General features: G+C 44.2%; 1 protein-coding gene and 1 long non-coding RNA gene across 2 annotated transcripts in view; one reads left to right on the top strand and one right to left on the bottom strand.

The window, feature by feature from the left end:
• Nucleotides 1–1,366: 1,366 nt before the first annotated feature.
• LOC109281403 (uncharacterized) lies at nt 1,367–26,447 on the bottom strand. Its single transcript, XR_002088042.2, has 3 exons — nt 26,367–26,447; nt 1,768–1,821; nt 1,367–1,645 (listed from the first exon to the last, which is right to left on the bottom strand). It is a non-coding gene; the product is annotated as an uncharacterized LOC109281403 (long non-coding RNA).
• Nucleotides 26,014–26,589, top strand: part of SLC35F5 (solute carrier family 35 member F5) — a 43,471-nt gene continuing 42,895 nt past the window's right edge. The window contains exon 1 of the mRNA XM_014599511.3: nt 26,014–26,108. The gene's annotated coding sequence lies outside the window, so the exon portion shown is untranslated. The remainder of the gene's footprint in view (nt 26,109–26,589) is intronic.

Genomic DNA, 26,589 nt, shown 5'->3' with positions numbered 1-26,589 from the left:
CCTAGAGGGGCCTGTGCCTAGACCCAGGGGTCAGCGTCCAAGCACAGGTAGAGCTCAGGCTGAGGGGCCAATGCCTGAATGGGGTGACCAGAGATAGAAGAGGTCACAGGGGGAGTGCCTTGGGTTTTAAATGGCAACCTTGGTATAATGATGAGAAGGCAAATGGAAATACCTTTGCTATATTTCTCTACACTAGAAAATCTACCACAACTGGGGACAAATGTTGAACTGGATTCTCAGTGTCTACAATCTAGGTCCTTCAGTTCAAGTTGACAATGATAAAAAGCCCAATGAAATTTATTAAATGCTGTAAAATGTTATTGGATATGTCTACACTGTTATTTAGGAGTGATTATATCAGCCCAAGCCCCCATCCCTTCCAATGTTATCACATTTACTCAAATCCAAGACAAGGGTTTTTTTGCCATTCCACATGGATTCATCTTGGATTTGAATACAAGAGGGAGGATGAAGACAGCTGCTGCAGCTCCATCTTTGGCCCTGACTCAGGCTCAGATACAGAGCTGCAGCCCTGCCTCCCCACAGCTTAAGCCACCTTGAAAAATCACCCACCTACATCGGGGGTGACGTAATAAAGACTGATTTTGTTTCACTTGGAGTAGCACCTTATTCAGAAATACTGTCAATGAAATCAATAGGATTCCTCATAAAGTATAGCATTCCTCAGCATAAATAAAGGCATCAAAATCTTTCCTACAGAAATGTCTGAGGTCAAATGCTGCCCTCCCATACCAGCCCTATGCAAGCTTTGCAATATTTAGTCTATAAACAGCGTCTATAGGTACTATACAAGTACTACATAGCATAAACAACAGAAATAAAATTGGAGTCATCTGGAATAGGGGTCAGCAACCTACAGCCCATAGGCCAGATCCAGCTCCCACAGACATGGGGCTTTGGCTGAATTCAGCAGCAGCAGACTTTGGGCTCCTGTGGGCATTCTTCCCACATTGCTATGGGGATGAATATTGGCTGGGGAAGCTTCCCCCATGCCACTGTGGAGACAAGCAGCAGCAACAGCTGGGTCTTAGCACCCACCTATCCACCTGCCTCTGACCCAGGATCATTCCTTGCAGCTGCAAATAATTGCCTACCTCTGATCTGGATGAACATATTTTGGCTGCCTTCCTCAAAAGAGTGAGCAGCTGTTCCCATAAATATAATATTATTATCTAAAAATTTGACTACTCATGAAAGTCACATGCTAACTGACTGCTCACCAATGTGGGCAAGGGATGCAGATAGTCCCATCTCATGCTCATTCCCATAGACTGCAGTTTGTGTATGGTGCTTGGTAAATCATGAATATTTGCTTTTCTACTCATTTTCCGTATAGAGCTTTCACTTGACTTTTAAAAGCGTTTTTATTTTAAATAGTTGAAGTATCATCAACATCATTTACATACTGAAAATAATTGAGTGACAGCAGTATAGTTACGTTCTCATGTTTAGAAATTCCATTACCAATTAAAATACTTGTTTCTCTTATGTTGTTATCACTGGCAGTCCCTCAGTATAAGGATGGCAGTCTTCCAGTAAATAGGGAAGTCATCCATGAGTCCAAAGACGACTGACGAGGCTGATCTGAGATCTGCATGTTTGATTGCAGAGATGGCAAATAATTCTGGAAGGAAGAAATAGATTTTGGTGATATTGGGTCACAGCATTTTCCCTTTGTCTCATCTATCTCACCTTGCTATGAAGGCAGTTTGCTTAAAATGATGGATGTCTTGTATATCACAGCACCTGAAGGGACATTTCAGTGCTTGAGTCTCTCAGGTATTGATGTTCCCATACATACTGTAAATAAAAGTGTGAGGAAACTCAGATAAGTGACAAGAGAAAAAAAGCAAATTTGTCCTGCAAATTTAAAATAATGCCACTGGCTAATATTTGTTAGGAATATTCAGTAACATAGAGCACAGTAGACTCTCTAAGGAGAGATTCTACTCTCACCTTCTACGGTTATGAAGACTGATGCTTCAGAAAAATCTACATAGCCAAAAACACATGAAGTCTCTGCTTCTAATATGTTCACACTGAAACATTTTTCCTTGTATACTGGTAGTTTAAAGACTAATGAGCTTTAGTTATATATTTTTTTAAAAGAGCAATGATTTCCCCCCTCCTTCCCCATTTCATAGCGTAAAGCAAAATAGATAACCTATATGCAATTTAAGCCAGAGTAGAATCTGAGAACTTTGGAAGATATTTACAATAGACCACAGATTTTTCTTCTTCCCCCCTCCTTTTCCATTGGGACCAATAGTCCAGTTGAATATAAACACATACTTAACTACTTTACTGTGTAGAAGTAGAAATATTTGCATGCTTAAGCACATTGCTGCACTGGGTTTTATATCATGTCTGGTACTGAACAGGCTGAACACACCACCCCTTCCTGCTCCAAGCCTTAAAATAAATTATTTGATCAAGACTGAAGCTTTAACAATTGCATCTTTAATATACATTTTCTTCCGTGTTTTCTACCATCTTGCTCTTCAAGGACCTGATGTAAAAAGCAACTGAAGACAGTGGGAGCCTCTTTCAAACTGGGTGAAACGGATTGCTTTGCAGAAGACCCATATGAGGCCTGTGTATAGGAGTAAATTCACTTGCAGGGTTTGATTCAAATCCTTTGAAGTAAACTTCAGAACTCACTCTTGAAGAGAACCAACAGGAATGGAACCTAATTTGTAATTTTGCTCATTAAAACGTTTGTCAGCCCAGTTTCTAAAACTTATATTCATGAAGGTGCTTCCACTCATAAAACCTAACAGTGTCACTGTGAGACAGAAATTCTTTCATTTGGTTGCACATGGGACTCTGTATTGTTTTTGTAGTTGATTTTATAGGGTGCAATAACATGTTATTCCCATGTAGTATACAAAAATGCAGTATAGAGAAGGCGGCCGTTTCATAACTCTAAAGAATGATAGTCCCCACTCTTTAATTCATACTCAGATAAACACAAAATCATTTTAATAAAAGAAGAAATGAAGCATTCAAGCGGCAGTTAGTGCACATTAAGCATAAGAATCCAAGCGATTTTGCAATGGGAAGCAACTAAGTGTATCAGGCGCTAAATATGCACACACACACACAAATTACCCTTTTAGAAAAAATTATGGGCTTCTTACCACATTGACCCATTTTCTCCAAATGCCTTAAGAACCATTGAGCACAAGTACCTTGTCCTCTGAAGAAGAAATGTTTAGCACTGTGGCTTGGAAAGCTGTGGTTTCTACTGTTTGCATGCATCTCATCTAGATTCGTTTTAAAACAAGACATTGAAAAGTGTGGCTGATTCCAGGTGCAGTGAGATGCAAATTGCATACCCTTGTGAAACTCTGACAGGGGAACTCATATCTGAGGAAGCACACGTGGCATGTGAACTGATGCCTCCAGTGGGGTTCCAGCCATAAGAGAGACAGCTTTAATTTGTGGCTTGCATTTCATAAGTAAGCAGAAAAAAATACACTAAATGAGTGCAACTCCAGATGCCTGGCCATACTGCCTCATCTGCCAGCGCCGCTCACTTTGGGAGCTGTCCAAGCAGAATGGGAAGAGTGAGTGTGCAACCCACTCTCCCTTCCTGATGACTATTCACTGTTACTGGTATACAGCTATGTCAGCTTTAAAACAGCTCTACAAAAGTTACTAGAGTGCAGCTGAACATCTGGCCCCTAGATTTACTCCTGCAGAGCATGTAGCTTGATTTTGATATAGTTGAAAGAGTCATCCTGTTTTAATAGATATTATCTGTGATAAGTATAAAATATGCAGCTCAGTAAAGATATTATTAGGCAGCACTATTAATAAGTAGTACATCTAGTGCTTCCACCAGAGGACTGAGTCATAATTCCTCAGCTCTATTCCAAACTTTGCTACTCACCAGCTGGACTGACCTTTGGAGAGTCACGCAAGTTTCTGAGCCTCAGTTTATGTTTTTGGAAACATACTTAGCAGGGATAAGGACAACTGGTGAAAAAAATGTGATTAAATAGAATGCATGTTTTTGGCAGTTCATTTTATACTGCTTTAAGTCCTCACAATTTCACAAAAAAGACCCTCACTATTTCAATAGCTGGCAACTTTCCATAGACTGGATCAAGAAATTCACTTCTACCTATAATGTGCTTTCAAAGGTTTGAACAATCAACATTTCGGGTGAAAATTCTAGGCAAGCCAGTTTTGGTAATTTGGGTGTGTGAAGAAAAAGACAGCAAGGGCTGATGCACACAGAACTGTTCACTTGCACATTTATATCAAGTGAAATCAAGATTATAGCGATATGTGTGTGTGTGGGTACATATAATTGTGATCTTGATTTCATCTAGCTTTTCCTTTATGTGTAATATAAAATCTAAATATATATGGTATGATTACAGAGGCATACATTTAGATTTTATACTACGCATAAAGGAAAAGCTAGATTAAATCAAGATCATAATTGTTATACTGATTTATATATTTTAAACTGTAAACTCTTCAGGAACCGTCTCTTACTTTGTGTGCTACAGCACTTCAGTACAATGAAGTTCTTATAATCTTGTCTGGTCCCCATAGGGGCTTTGTAATACAAAATAGATATAACTGGGTGTGTCTACATATTCATTAATGTGCCATAGCTACTGCACATTAAGTTTAGGACTTGGATAACCAAGTACTAAATCAATGAGCAGTAACTGGTGCTACTGTGCAGTGGTGCTGGCACACAGCTTTGTAGTGTCTGTCAGTAACTGGGCAGTAGCCTAATACTACTATACAGTAGCGTATTAGCATGAGTTTTGCCCTGCACACTACTGCACAGTAGAATTAGGCTACTGTACATTTAGCATCTTGGGTAGACGTATCCACTGAGTAGGAAATGAAGGATCAGGTGCAAGAGTGACAATTAACCGAGATTAAAATATTCTTATAAGCGTAGTTTTGTTTTGTTTTTCTCCTAAGTAGTAGTTTTATTTTGTACAAAGGAAATAAATTCAAGGTATTACATTGAAAAGACTATGTACACCAAGGGTGCTCAACCTCTGGCCTCTGGGCCAAATGCAGACCATGGAGCCATCACATCTGGCCCACCAGGCAACCCACAGGACAGGAAATTTGCTGGCGGGGGAGTCATGGCAATTGGATATGACTATCCTCCCCTCTGCCAAATTTCCAAAGCCCCATGCACCAAGTTGGAGCCAAGCCATGTTCCCTTTTCCCCCACCCCTCGCAAAGCTGGGCTGTGCCTCCTTTTCCCCCTGGAGCCGGGCAAAGCCCCCTTTCCCCCCATGAGACCCGGTTGTAATGGGATCATCTCTAGGGGTGGCCATGAAACCCCTGGGTCCCTTCAGCCCTTACTCTGGTGTCTGTGGACAGTCACCCCTTCATTCACCCACCACACCTTGGGGTATTCACTTTATATCTAAGGGAGGCTGCCCCAGAGCTTCCCAAATTACTGCCACTCTAATGACCAACAGGTTCCTATGGTCATCGCCTTATGGGCTGATTGCAGAGCTCCAGCCATCCCTGAACCACAACCCATGCCTTGTAGGTGTCATCACTTTCTGATGTTCGCTCTCTACACTCTCAGCCCCATTTTGGGCTATCAGACCCTCAGGTCCCACACTCAGCCCCTTGGGCTCTCAGACCCCCTGGCCCCTCACTCAGCCACTCTCTGGACCCTCAGACCCTTTGGTTCCTCACATAGATCCTCTCTGGGGTCCTGGACCCCACTGGTCCCACACTCAGACCCCTTGATCTCTCACTCAGCCCCTCTCTGGGCTCCAGCCCTCTAGCTGGGTCCCTAGGGACCTCCTCCACCCTTTCGTTCCTTCCCAGGCCTCCAGACTGCTGCTGGCTGTACTCTCTGTGTTGGCATTCTGGAGCTGCAACCATTCTGCTTGGGAGATGTTCCCTTGGCATCCTCCAGGATCTTATTGCCTGCTCAACTCAGGGTCTGGGCTTATATCCTGTCTAAGCCCAGCCCACTCCTAGTCAGATGTGGGTCTCATTAGCACCCCCCTTGGCACCTGCATGCTGCTTTTCAGGCTTCCTCTCCTCTTTAAGTGGCAGGTACACTAAGCACCCTGCCACACAGGTCATGACCCCTTTCTCCCATTGAGTCAAGGCAGAGCCAGGCCATGCCCCCTTTTCACCTCAGGGCTGGGTTGGAGCCAGGTCATGCCTCCTTTCCCCCCCCCCCATGGGGCCAGGTTACATCTCTTTCCTCCTTGCCCCCCACCCCAAGTCGGGGCAGATGAAGCCCTCTTTTTCCCCTGCAGTGCCGGACACAGACTGGACTGCTTCCCCAGATGCTAGGCATGGCATGGCACTGGCATGGGTGCTGGATTGGAATCACCTTCCAGCCCACGGTCGGACCAGGCACTGCCCAAATGGCTGAAAGGGGAAAAATGTTGAACACCACTAGCATATACCAAGTGTTACTTGACAGCTTTTAATACAAAGAATGGTACAGTATATCACTGTAATTGCTAAACTGAAGGAAGAACAGAATAGCTTGCTTTGTTTCTGCAACTTGTAAAAGAATGATTCTGAATTCCATTGTTGCCACTGAATAATAATGTTTAAAAAAATTTAAATTCGCTGACTATTAAGTGCACATTACACACAAATGCTATATTCTTCTTAGCAGGTTTTCCTCTTGTTCTTCTTTCCCATTCAACATGATATTGATGCATTTCTTAATGAAGTATATTGATATGTTAATGTTCTGCTAAAAAATGAATTGTGTACAACATGGGTGCTTAAACCCTGGGGCCCAGTTCTGTCTGGAGGGGATGGCACCAGGCCCTTGGGGACCAATCGCAGTGCATGGGGCGGGAAGGGTTGGTGCCAGCCTCCAGGGCCTGATCCTAACACACAAGATTCAATCGGCATCACTTCCAGTTTTCATATTCCCTGACAAACAGGTGATACTTGCAATATTTTTAGGGTTTTTCTTTTACACTGTTGTTACTGTTTTCAATGTGTGGTAACCTGTCATTCCCATGAGATTTTATGTCATGGGACTATAAATACCATGACCATAATTACAAAAGAAAGATTCTATCATCTCAGTGTAGTTTTAACTTGCTGCTTATGAGTCTTGGGTTTCTTATCCTTTACCATGGTAGTTCCAAACCCTACTTCACTTTTTATTCCTCTAGTCCTGTTATCTGTAAAGTATTCCTTTCAGATTTTCCATTTTCCTTTCTTTCCCTTTTATCTCTGCTTCTCACCTATTTCTCCTTTTAATTTAGCACTGCTCTGAAAAGTTTATGAAAAGGGCACCTATATTGGTTTCCTTCCGTTTTTCTTACTTCCATCAAAGCTATCTTGTTTGGTCTTTGAAAAATGGACAGTGAAGACTGAGATTCTCCTACCTAGAGATAACGCTACTCTGCCTAAGTTTATATCACAGCAGTGCCAATGGATAGCACAAGTATGTGACCAAATATACCATCATTTGCTGAAACTGGAATAAAAACCTGGAAGAAATAACAAAATTGTTCTTCCAAACCAGTACCTTCCTTTAAATCATATAACCTCTGGACTGAAAAACAAGCAATGCACTTACCTGAAGTGTGATCATACCTGGCCTCAGTACAAACAATGTTCATTAACTACAAAACACAGGATAGAGATACACCTTATAGGCTAAATGAGCAGTCTGAGCTAAAGCTTTCCCCACCTCTTCAAGGCTGGTGGTTACTCTTTTTCTAAGACTGCCTTATATAGACTCCAAGTGAGTCACAAAGCAGACAGCAGAACTGAAAGATGCTATATACATAAGTGGTTTATGTACTTAGCTTTTCTGTGACCATTGTTAGTTATATGCAGCACCTTGGGATTGGCATTGCACTGTGCAGTTAAGTGAATCCGGTACTTCTTCAGTATGCATGTAAATGGAGCACCCTGTGTTGGGATGTATGGTCATACAAACCACCACATTTCACTAAAAAACTAGGATGGATTATCTGGTACACTTAAACCCTTTGGAAGCAACACAAAATTGGTCTTAAAATCAATACAGACAGCGTCTAAAACAGGAGGTCAAACCATTTTGGCAGGCACGCCACAAGTTAAGACCCATATCCTCCGCAAGGGCAATTCCAATCCTCTTGTCCTGTCTGATATGTCCCTCTGCGTCCTGTTCCCTGCCCTATTGCTGCTCCCTCCGCGATCTGCCACGTGCCACACACAGAGGCTGCCTGTGCCACCTGTAGCACCTGTATTGCAGATGGGCCACCCCTGCTCTAGAAAATCTTCCCTGAAAAAAAGGAACTATCTGGCTCACATCTGTCCAAGTAAAGTTTGGAGCAGAGAATCAAGGCCTCTTAATTTAGTGGCTATCCTCTTGTTAGAATTGTTCTTCAGCTGGGCTAAGATTTCTGTTTGCTATTTCCAACTTCCTGCTCTTACAGGAAGTAAGAACTTCTTTAGAAGTTAGGTTCAAATTCAATGCTGACATGTTAGTAGAGTACCAACAGAGAGTTACAAAACGGTTAGATGTGTTCAGGTAAAGTATCCTGGGGAGAAGGATTGCCTGCTTAGTGGACCATCCAAAGGGAAATCAAGGATTATATGAAACTTGAGCAGAAGTTAAGCCATCTTTTCCCCTTTTGGCATGATGAGTTCTAACAGTTTTGCTCCCATGTGTTTTGCTGCTATGTGCTATTGTTGAATGCATAAAGACTTCTCCATTTGCCACACTGGTGCTGTAATACTACTGTTTAAAGTATATTTTGATAAAGTGCAGAGATCCTTTGCTTATAGAAAGTACTACATCAGTCTGTCACACACCCCCATCCAAATCCTGTTCTTCAAATTCTTGTCTTTATTTTATTTTCCTGTGATTTCATCCCTCCGTACATATCTGATTTATTAATTCTTTACTTGCTTCCTTGTATTTTTGCAGCCAAGCATTCTTCATCCTTCCCTGGTTTAACGGGGTATTTTCTGATGTAACTGAATTTTCTCACCATGTTAAATGCTGACGTCTAAACCAGGATTGTGCTTACAGCTATGAGTAGCCTTTATTGCATGAAAACCCATGGAACTTCAGCTCCTAGATTTTGCAAACAGCTGTTCAGTGCATCATCCCTACTGGATATTGAAACCTCAAGACAAAGAAATGTACAAGGTTTAATAATAAAAAATACCATTCTTTCAGCTATATAGTCAGGCATCAAGTAATGAATCATCACTACAGTGTTCTGAGGTCAGGATCTTTTTATAGTAGCTTGGTTTTCTTGGGTGTGCTACCCTTGACCACAAACCCTTCTGTCTATAGATATTATTTTAAAATGTCCCACCATTGCTATCAAAGGTTTAACTTTCCTGATCATAGAAACAGTGAAGCTAGCTAGAGCAGAGATTCTCAACCAAGTAGATGCAACACCCTGGGTACCACAAGCTCCTTTTAGGGTGTTGTAGGACACTATTTGCTATTAGCACCCTTAGGACTGCAAATGCCTACTCATGATTCACAAGATAGACACCCAGAGGCTTCAAATAGGAACCCACGGAGTTGGAGATGTCGTGCCCTACTGTCGGCCTTTTGAGCGCTATTGCTTTCATAGTCAAAGAACTACAAGGGGAAGCTGAGTGCTGGCATTTTGAGGGGTGTCTCAAAGTGGAGCCCAGTGGGGCTGGGGCAGGCTGGTGTGGAAGGGAAAACCTGTGGGAGTGCCAGAGCAGTGCCAGCCTCTGCATGGGGCAAAAGGAAAAAAAAATCATCTGTAAACCTCAAGCAGGGTCTAAGAGGGAAAGCGACTGGACTGGACTGGACTGGACTGGGCTGGTAGGGCCCTGGGCTGACTGACAGGGCTGCCCGTGCTGCAGGAGGAGACGGCTCCTACTTCCCATGCCCAGCCAGGACCGGGGCCTGCCTCAGCCCCACGGAGGGTGCTGCCTTTCCCATGGGACACAGCCCTGCCCTCGCCTCTCCTGTCACCTTCCTCCCGCCTTGTGCAGCTGGGCTGGCAGGCAGCTGAGCAGATCCCCAAAGCTCATCAATGGTGGCCCTGCCCGGCTGGCCGAGGGGTGGCACTGACCCGCACTCGCTGTCTCAGCAGCAGACACTATATGGCCCACCTGTTGACTGTCACCTGCCACCATCTTAGTGGGAGGGGACCAGGTCGGGCTGGGCTGCGAGTGGACGGCACGGTCGGTCGGAGCCTAGGGCCTGTGATGCATGCAGGTACTGGTTGGGTCAAGCCAGGCCGCCTGCGGGACCCGGTGCCTTTCCGTGACTCCCCAGGTACTGCTTCCCCAGGCCATATCTCTTCCCCACGCCATTGGGGCATGTGGGGTGGCCTCATCCCCTCCCCCAGGGCCAGGGGTCAGTCCCATGTCCCCTTCCTCAGAGGTCAGGGGGGAGCAATCCCATGTCCTTTCTCTCCTTTAGATCTAGTGGGGGTGAGATCCTCAGTCCTCCTCCCCTTTAGATCCAGTGGGGGAGGCTGGGGCTTGTCCCCTCCTTAGAGACCTCCTCACTCACCTCTTGCTGGGCTGCTTACCCCAAGCTGCTGTAATGTGGGGGAAGAGGATGGGCTCCCTCCGGGAGCGATTGGTTCTTGTTGCTGCTTTGCTCATCTCTCGCAGTCGGTGGGGCAGGGCGGGGGCTGCGGAGCGGGGTGCATGTCTGTAGCTGCGCCCCCAGCCAGCAGAGCTCTCCTCTGGTCCATCCTGCTCTTCCAGAATGGTGGGGGGAGCAGAGGTCAGGGTGGTGCAGTGCTCAGTGCATGGAGGGTATGACCCAACCCTGTGCTGGAGACACCCTTGTCCAGGTACAGCTGAGGCTCTGGCCCTTACTAGCAATCTCCCTGCACTTTTCACAACAGTGAGAGGGCTTAACTTTTTGGCCATGTGCCAACTGGGAAATGGTATTTTGGCTGGTTAAAAACTATCCCATGCTCCCATTTTGATACGATAATGTGCCTTTCCTGTCCCAAATTGTTGCACAGTGGTGGTGGTGTTTGGCCAGGCAGATACTTTTCAGTGGTGGGAAAAGTGAGAGCTGTGGTATAATTCATGTGCCAGTTAATGACAACCATGTTGGGAGATGGAAAACGCTACATACATACATGTATCTTGTGGTCTCCCTCCTGCCCGCTCTCCTCCCATGCTAGTGGAGTTTGTGGTCAGTTATTTTGATAATTGGAAGCCGGTGGTATGTGCTGTTATTGAGTAATCCAAGCCATCACTATTCCCACTTGGAAATTACGTTTCAAATGAAAATTTCATTTTCTCACTTTATTATGAGAGTTCAGAAATTGCTTTAAGTGTTCCTCTCACACTTTAGATACTGGGAACCAGCCGTGCAGAATATCTTGATGTGACGGTGGCATTGTTTTTAAGGGAGTATTGCACATAGACCTCCAGGCACCTTCTGAAGATAAGCTGCTTTTTTTTTTACTTCAGTGGTTAAGAACACCATGCTTCTTGTGACTAGGTTCATTATTTATTTTTTTAATTAAGTTTTATCAGGCCAGATGTATTCAGTCCTGGCATGAGAGAATTGCCTTAGTTAGATGATGAGATGTGGCATTTTCCTTGAGTAAAGCCTACAGGTCTTTATTCTTGCTTATCTTACTTAAAGATCGTCATTGACCTTGAAGGGGGTAGTCTGCATTCCTCTGCAGCAGAGTGATTGACATGAAGTCTTTGCACAATGAAAAAGACCGGTGCTAATCTGCAGATTTTTAACCAGTATTTCTACAGAATACTCTGGTACCTCGTTTGTCTTTTGATTATTTCTGCTATTAAATGGAAATGTTCAGGGGGAAATTGGGGATGCTGATCTTAATCTTAAAAACAATACTACTTCATAACTTCTCCCAGGTTCTTTTTATTGCATTTTTTAAAAATATTTTTCCTAGCTCTCTGATGGGTATTACAAGAATTTGGTGGAATTGTTCACTTTTGTTTCTAAAATAAGGTAAAATAAATTTGTCTTTATCCTGACATAAACTCTCATACTCTAGGTACGGGGAGGGTGGCCATACATCCTAGGCAAACTGGGATGCTCCTGGCGTCTGTTGCCCAGTCCCAGAAGGTTGGTCAAAAGTCCGAGAGTAGAGTCTGGTGGGGACATGGAAAGTCACGGTACGCCAGGCAGGCACTGCTGCTCCTGTGTGTGAACAAGGCAAGTGGACTGGAAGGGGTGGCACCTGCTCTAGTCCACCCCCCTTGCTCACACACAAAAGTGGCAATGCCTGCCTCATGCACCGCACCGCACCGCTATGCATCCCCGCTGGACTTCGCTCTAGGACTTTTGACCAACCATCCGGGACCAGGCTATGGCAGCTGGAAGTGCCTCAGTTTGCCCAGGACATATGGTCACCTCAGGTATGAGTGAAGTAAGATTCCCCTGGGCGTAGTGTATGCCAAGTCTCTTTTGGCACCCTACCTGACAGGGAGACATTGAATAGATATGGTGATAGACTTTATATTGACCCTCATGTTTGTGATGGGTGAAAAGCTAGATTTTTTTTTTCTATTTTGTCTTTCCAATTCTATTGTGATTGTTCTGCTGTCCTCATTCTCATGTCATGGGGTAGACTGCCCATAGGGCAATAATCACATGTGCTGCCATGGTTTAGCAATCCATGTGTTGTTATGAGTTTTACGTAACAGTGCAGTAGAAGTTTTTTTATGCTTTAGATTTGCATATATATCATTTATTTTCTCTCCTGCTGTTAAATTCATTGTACTATTACAGTGGTAACGAAGTATTTGGCACCCCAGACAATGGGACTTATCACAAAATGAATGTCACTTGCAAGATTGTAAATGCTGTCCTTCTAAATCCACTTTTTCCGCGTGAATATTGTGTTCTTCACTTCGAGAATTGGCACAGTGTTCTATTGTGTTGAGAGCTGGCCGAAGGCCATTTCAATTTATTGGCTTTATGTAGCCAGCCAAGGGAACAGCTAGGTAAGACGTTTAAGATGTCAGAGGCATTATTTCCATTATGGAATATCAGCAGTTTGTGCAATGCATTTGTATCTAAAATTAAGTGATCTCTGGGATTGCCATGTCAGAATAAAATCTGGATACCAGTGTTCATAATAATTATAAGGTGTGGGAAAATGGTGTTCATAAATCGTTATTCCTTTTTGGCATTCTACAAAGGGACTGAACGGACTGAAAAACGGTTCCAGAGAATGACAAAATTGGCACTAACATGGTAAGGAAAGCTCTTGCGTGTAGGTCGCAGCATATAACCCTATGCCAAAACATGCTTATTTTTTTATATATAATGATTTAAGCAAGCAGTATGGTTTGTCCCAAATAAGACGAGACACGTAGCAGAAATTTAAGGTGTATATTTTGTTTAATTGTTTTCAGGTTAAAGAAATGCCAAGATCTGTTGAAAACTGCCATCTCCATCTCAGCATGCTTTCCTTCTTGTACCTTAAATTCACCACAGATCGCTGCATCTATTGGAGTAGGTGTGATGTCTAAAAGACACGTTCTTTGAGAAGCCTGTCATCTGCATTTGTTCTTGGGCCTTAGGTAAAAAATTAAGAAGTTAAACTTGTCCTCAGTTTTCACTGGATTTCCCTCTCAGGGATCTAACCCAAAGTGAGGCAGGCACAAGCGCTAGTGGGTAGATGTGGTTCTGTATGTGGTAACTAATTTGTTAGGTGCATAGTTTGCACTTGGTTACAAATGGGAAAAAAGTCTGTTTTACTGAATGCAATTCAGCCATTAGTAAATAATTCCTGAATTCTATTTTGCTTGTTCCTAGGACATGATATAAGAAAATTTTAGGACGGATTTTTTTTCTGCCCTCTATATATAAGGTTGGGGATGTGTTTGGTTACTACTGCGAGATGTGTAAATTAAGTGTGAACAAACTGAGCATAAAACTGTGCATCTAAGTGTGTGTTCCCCCCTTCAAAATGATGACTTTCAGAGTTACCTTACTGACATAAATGAAGAAATTTGCACTTCTCCAAGATATTGTATTTTAAGGCCTTTAGAAAGGTGTGACAAGTATAATTCTGCAGTGTTTGAATCTCAAGAAGTCTTCAAAAATACTGCAAGAAGCCACAGGGTAGTTGTTTGACACAACTGCACTGGTAGGGGAGGTCCTGTATATGTAAGACGTTTAGTTTTCTGAAGTGCTAGTCCTAGTATGGCAGGCTGGTACAGTAAGTGTAACATAACTAGCAGGTATAGCGTGCCTGTTAGGGTATTGTGGTTAGCAATCCACTCTGAGCCTGTGCTCTGAGCGCTTATCTGGCCTGGTGAACTGGATAAGGGTCACTGGGCCAGTCTGCTGGCTGGGTCAGGCCATGCTGGAGCTAACTTGCAGGACCTGTTTGGCAGGATGCTGCATGAAGTGCACTCCCAGTGCTGGTCCCCTGTGCTATCTGCAATGTGTACAGCTTGTTCAGCCCTGTGCATTGCACTCACTGGCCCTGCCCTGGGGCTTGTTGTACACATGGTGCACAGGGCTGGCACAGGGTGTGCGCCGCTTGGGGCACCCTGACTGACTGACCCTGCATGCTGGTTTCAAGGCTGGTCTGAATTGCACCCCTTGCCACACTGGCCTCATGCACCACATGCAGACTTATCCTCTGTGCTGCTTGCAGCACCTGCAGCGCTGGATCCAGCCTGTGCACCAAACTGGTTCTGTGTGCCACGTGCAGTATGTGGTGATTAGTCTGAGACCCACGGGCCACAAGCTAGGGCTGCATGGGCCCAATCTGGCCTGCTAGCCATATTGACATGGCTGCCCTTAATTGAAAATAAGAAGCGTATTTGCTTATTCTGAGTCAGTGCTTTTCAATCGTTTTTCATTTGTGGACCCGTTTAAATTGTAACTGTGGGTATTCACACACTTTAGATTGATTATAGTCATCTTTTTGCAGACCCCTTGACTCAGTCTGCAGACCCCCAGGGGCCCACGGACCACAGTTTGTAAACCATTGGTCTAAATTCATTGAAAGCCCAGCTGGAGTTCTTCAGCAGCTGTTGAATGTCTAAGGGTCTGGACTTGCACTGTGTAACGTCCATTGAATCCAGTGGGAGTTGAGGCTGTTAATTGCTTTGAAGGATTGAGTCATGGGTCTGTATGACTCCTCACAGTTCACCTTCAGTTTAAATTTTAAAGTGGTTGCAGGGCATCAGTTAAACTGAAAATGAATTGACAAGCTCTAGTAGACATTTCAGGCTACAGGCAGGTAATCAGAGGGGATGTTGTAGTTAAAAAAAGAAAAATTGCCTTTCACTGCTCCCTCTGTTCCAATTTGTGACTCATTGACACAAAATATTACTGAAGTCAGGAGCATAGGAGGATTAAAAAAAGATTAGACATAATGTGGGTAAGGGAAACATGCGCAGTTATCCCAGATAGGATAGGGAAAAAACTGAAAGCAAATCCTTGTGTTGTTGAGCATTAACTTCAGATATTTCATTAAAAGTTTTCATATAGGCAGATCAACTAACTTTTTTTTTTTTTTTTACACCTTCTAAAGCAGTGGCGTTCAAGGCAGCAGTGGCATTCAAGCAGTGGCACAGGGTCCATCTGTGGGCTGGATCAATCAGACCCACAGACCTTTCCCCTCCCCGCCCCCCCCCACCAAATCCAGCATGTCCTGGAGTGGTCAGAGTGGGTGCCATGTGTGGTTGCTGCCCATGGGTCAACTTCAACACCAACAGGTAGCACCAGGTACTGGATAGGGCTTTGCAGGCCAGATCCAGCCTGTAGGTCATATCTTTGACACCCTTGTTCTAAAGCATTGGGTACTGCCACTGGCTGTGATACAATACTGAATTAGAGGGACCACTGATTGGTCCGATGCATGGCTGTCCAAATTCTGAGCAACTGTGGGTCATACCCCCCCGCCCAAGGGCAGGAAGTAGAAGCTGTGGAGGAGGGAGGGGGAGCCTAGCGACCTCTACAGCAGCAGCAGGAGCAATGCAGGAGCAGCCCCTAGGTGGAAGCCCAGGACCAGTGAATGAACTATTTGCAGGCCACATTCAGCCCAGACGCTGCTAGTTGAACGGTCCCAGTCTAATGTAAGGATTTTATCCTCCATGATGTGCAAAGCCTCCTTTCCTAAACAAACAAACAAAAAAGAGCTGGGCTGTGATGGGATTTTGTTCAACGATCACTGAAACACCTGCATGCTGCAGTCACAGAAGGCATTTATACACAACTTCTTTCCAGCAACATGCTGGAGATCCACCACTTCGAAGCAGACTCGATTAATTGAGTCTGCTCCGCACAGGAGCCGAGGTGAACTGCACTGAGCCATATGCAGTTGCACTCCTTACTTAAGGTTGTCCTGGTTAACATTGTTTCATTATTACATCGCTGACCTATTAGAGAACATACTAAAATTGCGCAATGTTCGGTTTTAACATTGTTTGACCGCTGCCTGCTAACAGGTAACTACTGTGATGTAATTGGATCTGCTTAACATCGTTTCACTTTGTCGCATTTTTCAAGAACATAACTACGATGTTAAGAAGTAGCTATATAAACGGCAAAATGTGCGTCAGCATTTCGTCTGAAGTGCTTGAGTTGAAAAGCACACCGCCACCATTTTCTTAGCGTTGGCGCGCATTTAGCCGCTTACACAACTGCATACATTGCAGCACCAGGCACTTTTCAAAGCGCCCAGCACTGAGATGCATACATGTGTAAAAATGCCCAGAAGTTCTGTAGCTTAAGTAGCAACCTCATTTCCTGTGGAGGGGAGAGAGATTTGGAGTCTTTAGAATGGAGGTTGGTTAGTCTTCAGAATAGTAACCTGCTAAAATAAATTGGTATTTTCCACATTGCTTTTGAATCTAAACCATGCATTGTGGATAAGCATACCTTTAAGAAATAAAGACTTTCATTTGAGAGGTAAATTTATTCTTTCTTCTCTTCGTGTTGCTTAATATACTGTATAAAACACTGATATCAAAGCAGATTCTGTACTAAATGGCTTGCATTGTATAATTCAGATAAGACAGTCCTCTCTGGGAGAATGAGAGAGGAGTTAGTGTAAATACATTTTTTAAAAGAAAACTATTTCTATTTGCTGGTTGTGAGGAAGGACTTAAGTGTGTTTTGTACGTACATTTCTTCTTTTTTTTAACATATTCTTTCAATCTGGTTGTGTTATTTCAAGTGTTTTCAAATCTTAAAATATAGACTGAATTGTTAAGATCTTCTATGCTTGTATGTCAAGCATTTAGGCAAGCAAGGGCTTGACGGAATCAGTTTCAACTGACATTTTTAAAAAGGTGTTTAATTTTGTAATAAAAATACATATTTCAAAATATGGTTTTATTTTTAAGAGCTAATCTGTGTATTGACATGACAGCTGGAGTCTATTAATATTGAAGGATTCTATCTTCTGCATAAAAATTACTGTGCAGGTATGTAAAATAAAAGTAAATCTTTACATCTGGACATGTATTTCCCTTGCATTCTTCTCTGTTACAGCCTAATGGGCTCTGTGTAAGGTGACCAGATTTATTTTTGCCTTCTTTTGACATATGTGGTAGAAACTTCCTTGTATATTGTGGGGGAGGGGGAGGCAAGTTCTGGTACAATTGTTTGAAACCATCCAGAATAATTTGTCCTGTCTCCGCAAATTCTATGTTCAGTTCCACAATCTTTTATTCCGTCCTTGCATATGGTACTAAAAGATGCCTTATCTTTGAGATGATGTTTTAAAAGTCATGTGTTCTGACATTATGAAACTGAACAGACATTCAGAAGGATGCTGTTAACCTGTCACCTAGGAAACCCCTTTTTTTTTAACAGTTAAAAAGTAGCTGAAAAATATGGCAGCACCTGTCCTTGAGGGCATATCTGCATTGCTTTGATGCTGCTCCTGGGACCGGTGCTGAGAATCGTGTCCCACCCATGCTCAGCCTACGTTAATGTGATCAGCTTAGTGCACACTCAGGGTGCCCTCCAAGTAGCACACCTCGGGCAGAGCACCTGAAAATGGTGCTGGGACATGTGCTCACAACAACATCAAGCCAGTTGTACCACCTCATTTTTGGCACATGTTGGCCCAAGGCCAAGGGGGTTGGGTGTGTATCTCCGCAGCAATCCTGGCTGCAGTTTGAAGGCAGGTTAGACTAGCCTTGAGTCTGTTGTATTGAGATTTGACAGTACTTTAAGCTTTCTCCTTGAATCTGTGTGCAAGAGATTGGTCACAAAGCAAGAGATTGGTCACATCAGGCAAGTGGAGATACTAAATAGACACATTATAGTTAAGTAGGCAATTGAAACTAGAGAAACTAATCTTTCAGTTCCAGTAGTTGGCTGGTGCTCGTTCAGAAAAACCCTTCAGATATAAGGGGCTTTTTAACTGAAAGTATCAATTCAAATCTATTAATCATGAGAAAAAGTCATATATCTTCTTAATCCATCAATAAGAACCAATTAAGAGAGGCTCTCATCTGAAAAATCAGAAAAATGATTTTTAGGGGTGATTTCTACTTTCTGTATTTCTCCATAGATGAAGGCTCGATTCAGAAGAACTGGAGTGAGTCTAGTGTGAAAGGGTAAGATAAAATGTTAAGAGGCTACATAACAATCCAGATGTTCACATCCCAGATTCCCCCACCTTCATGGGAACTTGTTCCAAAGTATATAGCAGAAGTGGGATGGCGATATCAGTGGATCAACCTTTATGTAGATCCATTGGCTGTTACAGAAACAGGGCTCAGAAGCCACTGATTACGGTGGACTTGAGGCAGTACCAGTAAGTACTGGAAAGCCACTCCTTGCCTGCCCCAGAGCCTGTGCAGCTCCCTTGAAATTCTTCCAGGCACAATTCCTGTTTGGATAAGCATTGTATAAAAGGTTGGGCACTTAAGATAGCGTTATTACTTATTACGATAATCTTTCTGGCCCAGTGGTCTGATCATGCCATTCTCCACTTTGAGTACCTTGATTGCTTTTCCCTGTCTTCTTGCTTTTCCCTGTCATTTCCCATTCTGTCGTTACGTCCTTTATCCTGTTCTCTTAATTGTCAAGCCCAATTCTATTAGCAGTACCCTTCACCTTTGCATAAAATAGTGGTTCGACACCTTGTTAGACTCAAGGCACCCCTTAGAAAATGCTAGCTCTTAGTTTTCACTCATTTTTTTACTACAGAAAAATAATAGAGCAATTCCGTTGAAAGAACTCACAAAGCCCACAACAGGTCAGAATGTTTTTAACACCGTGGATTCTTATTTGAAATCTTTGGGATTATTTTGTGAATCATGTTTGCACACTCGGCAATGTGGCAGCCCCATAACACCCTTGAAAGGATCTCATGGCACCCCAGGGTGCTCCAGCACCGAGGGTGAGAATCGCCAGCATATACTCCCTTGATCTGCTCTGAAAACACCCTGCCCTATGTTTAAATTCTTTCCTCGTAGGCAACTTCTGTTGTGATGTCTATGAGGAAATTGTGTATTAAAAATGGTTATGTGAATGGCCAGCACTGATGTCAGATATTTATCTTAATTATCTCAAATGAAAAAAAAAAAAAAAAAAAAATCAGTCACTTGCAAACAATTGCAAATCATTAGATCTAACTGTGCACAGCTCTGGCTTCCATAATTCCATATTTTTGTCATTTCAACATCTTGCTTCCTATTTTTTCTGTGTATTTGTTACAGAGTGTTTTTATCTCATCTGTCTTGGATGTTAAGTTCTTTGAGATCGTGAAGGCCTTTTTATTCCATTCATACTCTGCACTCCGTGACATGGGCCTAATCCTCATGGGAGCTTATAGGTGATACTCTACTGCAAACAAATAATTTTATTAATATTCTGTAGTACCAACAGTCAGTCTTCAAAACATGAAAGGGCATGTCCCCAGTCTAAAGATCACAATCTATAGTTAGCGAGTAGGGGAAAGTTATGGAACATATATATGAAGGTATTTCAGAAAATAACGGCAATTTCAAAATAAAACCATTATGTGTGCAATTGAGTGAGAAATGAGTGGAGAACACAGATGGTGGCATTGTCCAACTCACCCATCATTTACAACAGCTACGTAGAAAAGTGATGTATTCTCATAAATGAACATTGCACACAAAATGGTTTTATTTTGAAATTGCTGTTACTTTCTGAAATGCCCTCGTAGCATTCTATCTATAATTTATATAGCATGTTGCTTTTCAAATTTACCATTTGGGCAATAGGTTTCTTAAGTGGTAAAGTAGTAGTTATGTTTTCAGGAAGCACTTGATTGTGGTAAGGGTAATGGCTGGAAAAATGTGCTCTGGAAGGATATTTCCACATATAAAGCATAACTGAAAACAATAAACGTGTGAAAAGTTGACTGGAGAGAGAGAGAGAGAGAGAGAGAGGAGGGTAATATAGAATGAAAAGGGAAAATAAATGGAGAAGCTGCTTCTGTTTCTGAAAACTGTAAAAAAAAGCCTAAATGGGATGCGGTAGAAGAAAATAAGTCAGTATAAGGATTTGGAGAGGAAGTGACATACAAGTTTGTTTGTATAGGGCAACTAACCTGTAGAACCATAGGGATATGCCAGCAGACCACTACCAATTTGGCTAGGGACAGACATTACACACAAACCGGTTTAAGTGATCAGAAACTGGTTTAAACATGTAACAACAGAAACTCAGTGCACGTACACCAGTTTCAAAATGGCTGAAACCAGTTTGAGATAAGTCTGATACTACTACATTCAACAAGGTTTAACTGATTTGGGTCAAACCAGTTTATGCAATGTCTGTCCAAGATCCCTTCCTGGTTTAACTTAAACCAGAGTCCCTCAGCATCCTAGATACTTTTCAGCCCTGGGCAGGGCTCTGTGCTCCTGAGAGCTGGGACAGCTCCACCCCCCTGCTCCCTAGCTGGAGCTCCAGCAGAGACTGCAGATACAGCAGGATCTGCCTGGCTTCCCTCTGCCTGCCCTCCCCCTCACCCCACTCTCTATTCAAGCAGGGAATCCCCTCTCCCATAGCACAGCATGTGGTCTGCTAGCTAAGGCTGAGAGGTGTCTGTGTAAGACAGACAGGACAGTGTCCGCTTAGGGCTTTTTGGAGCTGATCAACAGGTCAGCTGGTAATGTCCCTCCATTCCTTCCTTAGAAAAAGTTGTTTAAGAAAAGCCTGAACTAATGAGAGAGGTTTTTGTTTTCTTGATATGGTGCTAAATGCTCTGTTATCAACTCCTTGCTTGGCTGATCAGGAGCGAGGTGGGGGAATGCCTAATCAGAGTGTCCTGCCAGGCCTTGGCCGCACCCCCTTCAGCTCAGCACTTTGGAAGCAAAAAGAGGGCTGTTCTAGCACCCCCCAGCTTCTAGCCTGAGCCACTACAGGCATGTGCCTGCATTTTCTCAATCTAGAGGGGATGTCTGTGCAGTTGCAAACCAGTTCAGCCTAGTCAGGTTAGACTAACCTCCAAAGATTGAATCAATTCAGGCTCTGGCTTCTTGAATATCTGTCCCTAGCCTTTAACTACAAGTCTACCAATGCAACAGAGAATTATATTAGCACAGCTCTAGTGCAAGGGTAGGCAACATTTTTGGTGGGAGTGCTGAAAAACGTGAAATATCTACTTTGTAAGGTACTGGAGTGCACAAGTAAAAATGCTCTCAAATAAAAGATCTTTTCTTAGTGGCTGCCTTGGCCCTGCTTCTGACAGCTGAGTTTGGTGATGTTAAGCTGTTGCTTGTCATCAAACTCAAACATGAATCTGAATTGTCAGTTGTCAGATGACTTCTCATAGGACTTAGTATGGCTTTCATTTGTGAAAACACTTGTTCACAGCAATAAGAAGATCCAAAGACAAACAGCAAGGCAAAAGCTACTTTTTCCGTGCAGGCATACTTTTCAGGAAGGGAAGAACAACATGCTGTAACCTTGAGTTGTCAGTCCCTTTCATTCTTAAGTTCACTTTGTAGCGATTTAAACTTTGATACCTAAATGCATGAGCTTTGAAAATCAATCAGTTCCAGTTCAAATCCTTCAAAGTTCATCCACTGAAAGTACTGCAGTTTTATAATCACTCTCCCTGATACTGTCCAGGTTCACAAGAAATGAAAACATGGGTCCTCTGTTGCAAAAGTCCTGGAATCATCTAGTGAACTCATTGTCCAGGTGTCCTATATAGTTGCATACATCCCTATTATTCAATATACTGCTCCGAATGGATTTTCAGACTGGGGAAGTATCGGAAGGCAGATGTTTTGACCTAGTCTGAAAACAGACAACTTATCACAAAAAGCTTTCCAGTCTTCAGACAGCTGAAGGATGGTTTTCTGTGTTCCTTGTAACCTAGTATTCAAATCATTTAAATGTGATGTGATGTCTGTCAAAAACAGTTTTGTTAGCCATCTGTCATCAGTAAGGTCTGCATATTGCTGACCACTTTCCTCAAGAAACAATTTGATGGATTCAAGAGACAAGTAACAAATCACTTGAGCACGCTTCCTTGACTCAAGCAGCACACAGGTACTCCTCACTTAATGTCGTCCTGGTTAACTTTGTTTCATTATTATGTTGCTGATCTATTAGAGAACATACTCATTTAAAGTCACGCAATGTTTGGTTATAACGTTTGGCCACCGCCTGCTAGTAGGTAACTACTGTAACGCAATTGGATTTGCTTAACATCATTTTGCTTAAAGTCGTAACTATGACAGTAAGCGAGGAGCTATACCAGGGGGAGGCAAAATGCGGCCCGCGGGACAGAAGTGGCCCACCGGGCCTTTCTACCCAGCCCACAGGGCCCCTAAAATTTTTTGAAAATTAATATTTATCTGCCCCTGGCTGCCTGTCATGCGGCCCTTGATGGTTTGCCAAAACTCAGTAAGCGGTCCTCCGCCCAAAATAATTGCCTGCCCGTGAGCTATACATTACTGTGCAGCACTAAGTCTCCATATGCAGAATTCATATAATTGAAAAGTTCATGGAATCTCCTGTGTGTCAAAGAGGAACGGGCGATCACAAAGTTGACAATTTTCACAACTGTTGTCATGATTTCATTTAAATCTGAAGATGGGATCTTAGCGCACAGGCTCTCCTGATGAATAATAAAATGGAAACTCAAAAGAGGATGTTCAATCTCTGTTTCCAAAAGCTTTATTAATCCAGCTGTTTTACTTGCCATAGCAGGTGCACCATCAGTACTAACAGAGAACACTTTGTGCAGGTCAATTTGTTGCTGTGTAAAATATCTTTGACCAGATTAAGTATATTGTTGCCCTTTGTTGTGCTATGCATAGCACTCAAAGAAAACAATTCCTCCCAAACTTCCCCAGAGATAAAATATTGAACAATCATATCAAGACAGAGGATATATAAATCATTTATGTCTGTGCTTTCATTCAGTGCAAGGCTCATCACATCACAAGCATAGGTGACAACGGCATTTCATCAATACAATGATGTCTTTCTTATTCGCAAAATCCTGAAACAGATTTTCAGCACATTTTAAGAAAGAATCCTTTAAGTATTCTCCATCTGTAAAACGCTTGCCTTTTCTAGCTAGAATGTAATTTGCCCGTGTGGAAAGAGCTTTTCTAATGGATTTATGTTTGTCTGCTTCATCGACTACAGGAAATTTGGCTTCGTGCTTGGTTGCCAAATGGTGCTGGACACTGGAAGTATGAGACACCACACTCTCGCAGCCCAGACTACAGACAACACGATCCACTCGCTGCACAAAACCATACAATTCTCTCCATGCTGGCTGAAACTTTCGAATATCTAACTTTGCTTGTTTTGCTATCCACAGTTATATATCTATATGCATTCTAACTGTAAAATTTCCTGAAGTTGACACAAACCAAAGGCAGCACAAACAATGTAGACAGGCAAATAGAAAGCAGAAAATGAGAAAGAATTGAATTGTTTGAAGCGTGTATAAATCTGGGTAAGTATTTCTAAAAAGGTAATGAGAGAGCAGAAACACACACAAAGAAGTGAGTAATATGAAGTGTTTAAAACTAGGAATGCAAAGTAGAGAGATCAAAATAAACTGAATACGAACTGTTTTAATAAAGACCTGAAAAACAGGAACTGGTTTAAGCGAGTGAAAAAATGAATAAGAAATGATTTAACAGAGCAAAATAAACTGAATAATATGAACTATTTTGAGAGAGCAAACACTGACTATGAATCAATATAACAAAGCAAAATAAGCTGATTCATGTAAACTGGCTTGAAAGAGTGCAAAAGCTGAATATTAATCTATTTAACAGAGCAAAATAAAGTGAATAGTACAAACTGGTTTGAGACAGGGCAAAAACTAAGTCTGAAATAATTTAACAAAGCAAAATAAACTGAATAATATGCAATCTTAAACTCTGTTTGCAGAAATCAACACCAGCCCCAACAGGCTACTGAGCTAACTGCTGCCCAGAGCCATGGGCTTACCTCATATAAGCAGAGAGAGAGGGGCAGATTTGGAGGTGGGCTGGTACCTGTGCCCCGCTATGACCCAAACCCCCAACGACTGACCCCCTATGTCCCAAACCACACCCAATGGATCCAGACCATGCCAGGACAAGAAATGCAAAACCTGCCGACACATCTTCACCACCCCCACAATAACTACTCCCATGAATGCCGTGTGCACCCAGAGGCTGGCAGGGCATGGCAAGCTCCTGCCGGTGGTGGCAGCACTGTCGGCAGTGCAAGCATGGCAGCAGCAAGTGGGGAGCTCCCACAGGCAGTCGCAGCACTGTTGGCGGCGAGGGGGTGTGTGGCAAGCGGGTGGCATCAGCAACCACCCATAGATGCCACTGGCAGTGTCAGCAGCCAGCAGCAACCTCGGACCATCCACAGATGCCGCCAGCAGTGTCTGCGGCGAGGGGAAGGGGTGGCGAGTGGCAAGCACCCGCAGGCGCTGCCGGTAGTGTCAGTGGCGCCTTTTCGCAGGCAGTGCACCATCACGCTCAGAGGTGCGCATGCACCCGCGTGCACCCGCTACGTGTTGCCAACGACTACACCCCACAACAGAACCAGTCACCACTCCTGGATCTTACACCTGCACCTCCAGAGGTGTAATACATCTCATCCGGTGCACCAAATGCCCTGCTGGGAAATACGTAGGAGAAACCAAACAACTGCGCACCAGCATGAACATGCACCGAAAATCAATCGAACACAAGAATACCCAGCTCCCTGCGGGTGCACACCTCTCACCCACAGTCACTCCCTCACCGATCTCTCGGCTCTCGTCCTCAAAGGGAACCTACGACACACCTTTCGTAGACGAGCCTACTGGATTCACTTCATAAATCTACAGCATACAAAAAACAATGGCCTCAATATAGACACTGGATTTCTGACATATTACAACCTGCCTGGTGTCTGATTCACCAGGTACCTGCCTGACCTGACCTCTTACTTTCTTCTTTTCCTCCCCTTCCCTCCCCTTTGTCTTCCTAATTTCCAGCTATTTCCTTTTTCCACAGACAGCCCCTTTTCTACCTTGAATTACTACCTTTGTAGAGACTTACCTCTGGCTTCCCCCACCCCCGCTTTTCCTCCCTTCCCTGTTTTACCTTTCGTTTTCCTAATTTCTACCTATTTCTGTTTTCACCGATTGCACAGCAACCAGGAGGGAGTCTCTTCCCGACTCCTGAGCCTCGGCCAGTAAAGCTGTTTTTGGACAGCAAAGAAGTTTTTGGACAGTAAAGAAGTTTTTCCTTACGTCCGGTCTAAATCGGTCTTCCAGCAGTTTGTCACTGTCAGACCTCCTGCTGCACTTTTAGCTTCTCTCATTCCTCGGGGGGGGGGGGGGGGGTCTCAGACTGGCGCAGACGGGCGACCGTGCCCGAAAGCTCGCCTCGAATTTCGCTCCAGCGACTCGGTCGGTCGAATACAAGACGCACATCTGCCCGACAAATGTCACACCCCCTGCCCACCGCGTCCCCCTGCAGGCGGTGCCGGGGGGTGCCAGGATCTTCGTGTACATGCGACGACGTCTTGTATTTATTTGACTGCTGCCCGGCCCACCTCCCTGCCCCGCCCCGCCCCGCCCCGCCCCGCCCAGACCGGGGCCCCCACGTCATCAGCCTGAGAGGAGGGCAACCTGCGGCCCGCACTTGACAGATGTGAAATGACACCGAACATTTATAGGATCCACCTGGTAGGAAGATACTTTTACACTGCGGCTTCACGGTCGGGGCAAAGTGAGGTCGGAATTAAAAAACAAAATAAAAAAAAGCGCCCAAATCCCGCCTCTCACACGGGCCTTGCCCGCAGCGCGGGTCCCACCGCGCCGCGAGACCCGCCCTCCCCGGCCTGGACCGGCCCCCGGAAGGGGCAGGCGCCGCTCGGGCTCGGCGGCGCGGGGACGGGGAGAGCCCGGCCCCCGCTCCCCCCTACCGCCACCGCCGACACTCACCGCCACACCGCCACCGGCACCGGCACCGCCGCGGGGGTCGGCGCCCGGCCCGCCGCAGGTCAGTGCCCGCGCACGCGCAGACCCCCCGGGCCTCCCCCGACACCCCGCCGCCGCCCGCCCGCCAAAATGGCCTCACTCCGGCCCCAGCCCTTGGCGGCTGTGCTAGACACAGGAAGGCCGGGAGCGGCCGGGAGACTGAAGGAGAGACGGAGCCGAGCGCGCA

Source organism: Alligator mississippiensis, chromosome 4 (assembly GCF_030867095.1).
Source record: "Alligator mississippiensis isolate rAllMis1 chromosome 4, rAllMis1, whole genome shotgun sequence".
Lineage (NCBI taxonomy): Eukaryota > Metazoa > Chordata > Crocodylia > Alligatoridae > Alligator > Alligator mississippiensis.
The sequence above is the reverse complement of the archived record's forward strand: the minus strand, read 5'-3'. Positions and strand labels throughout refer to the sequence as shown.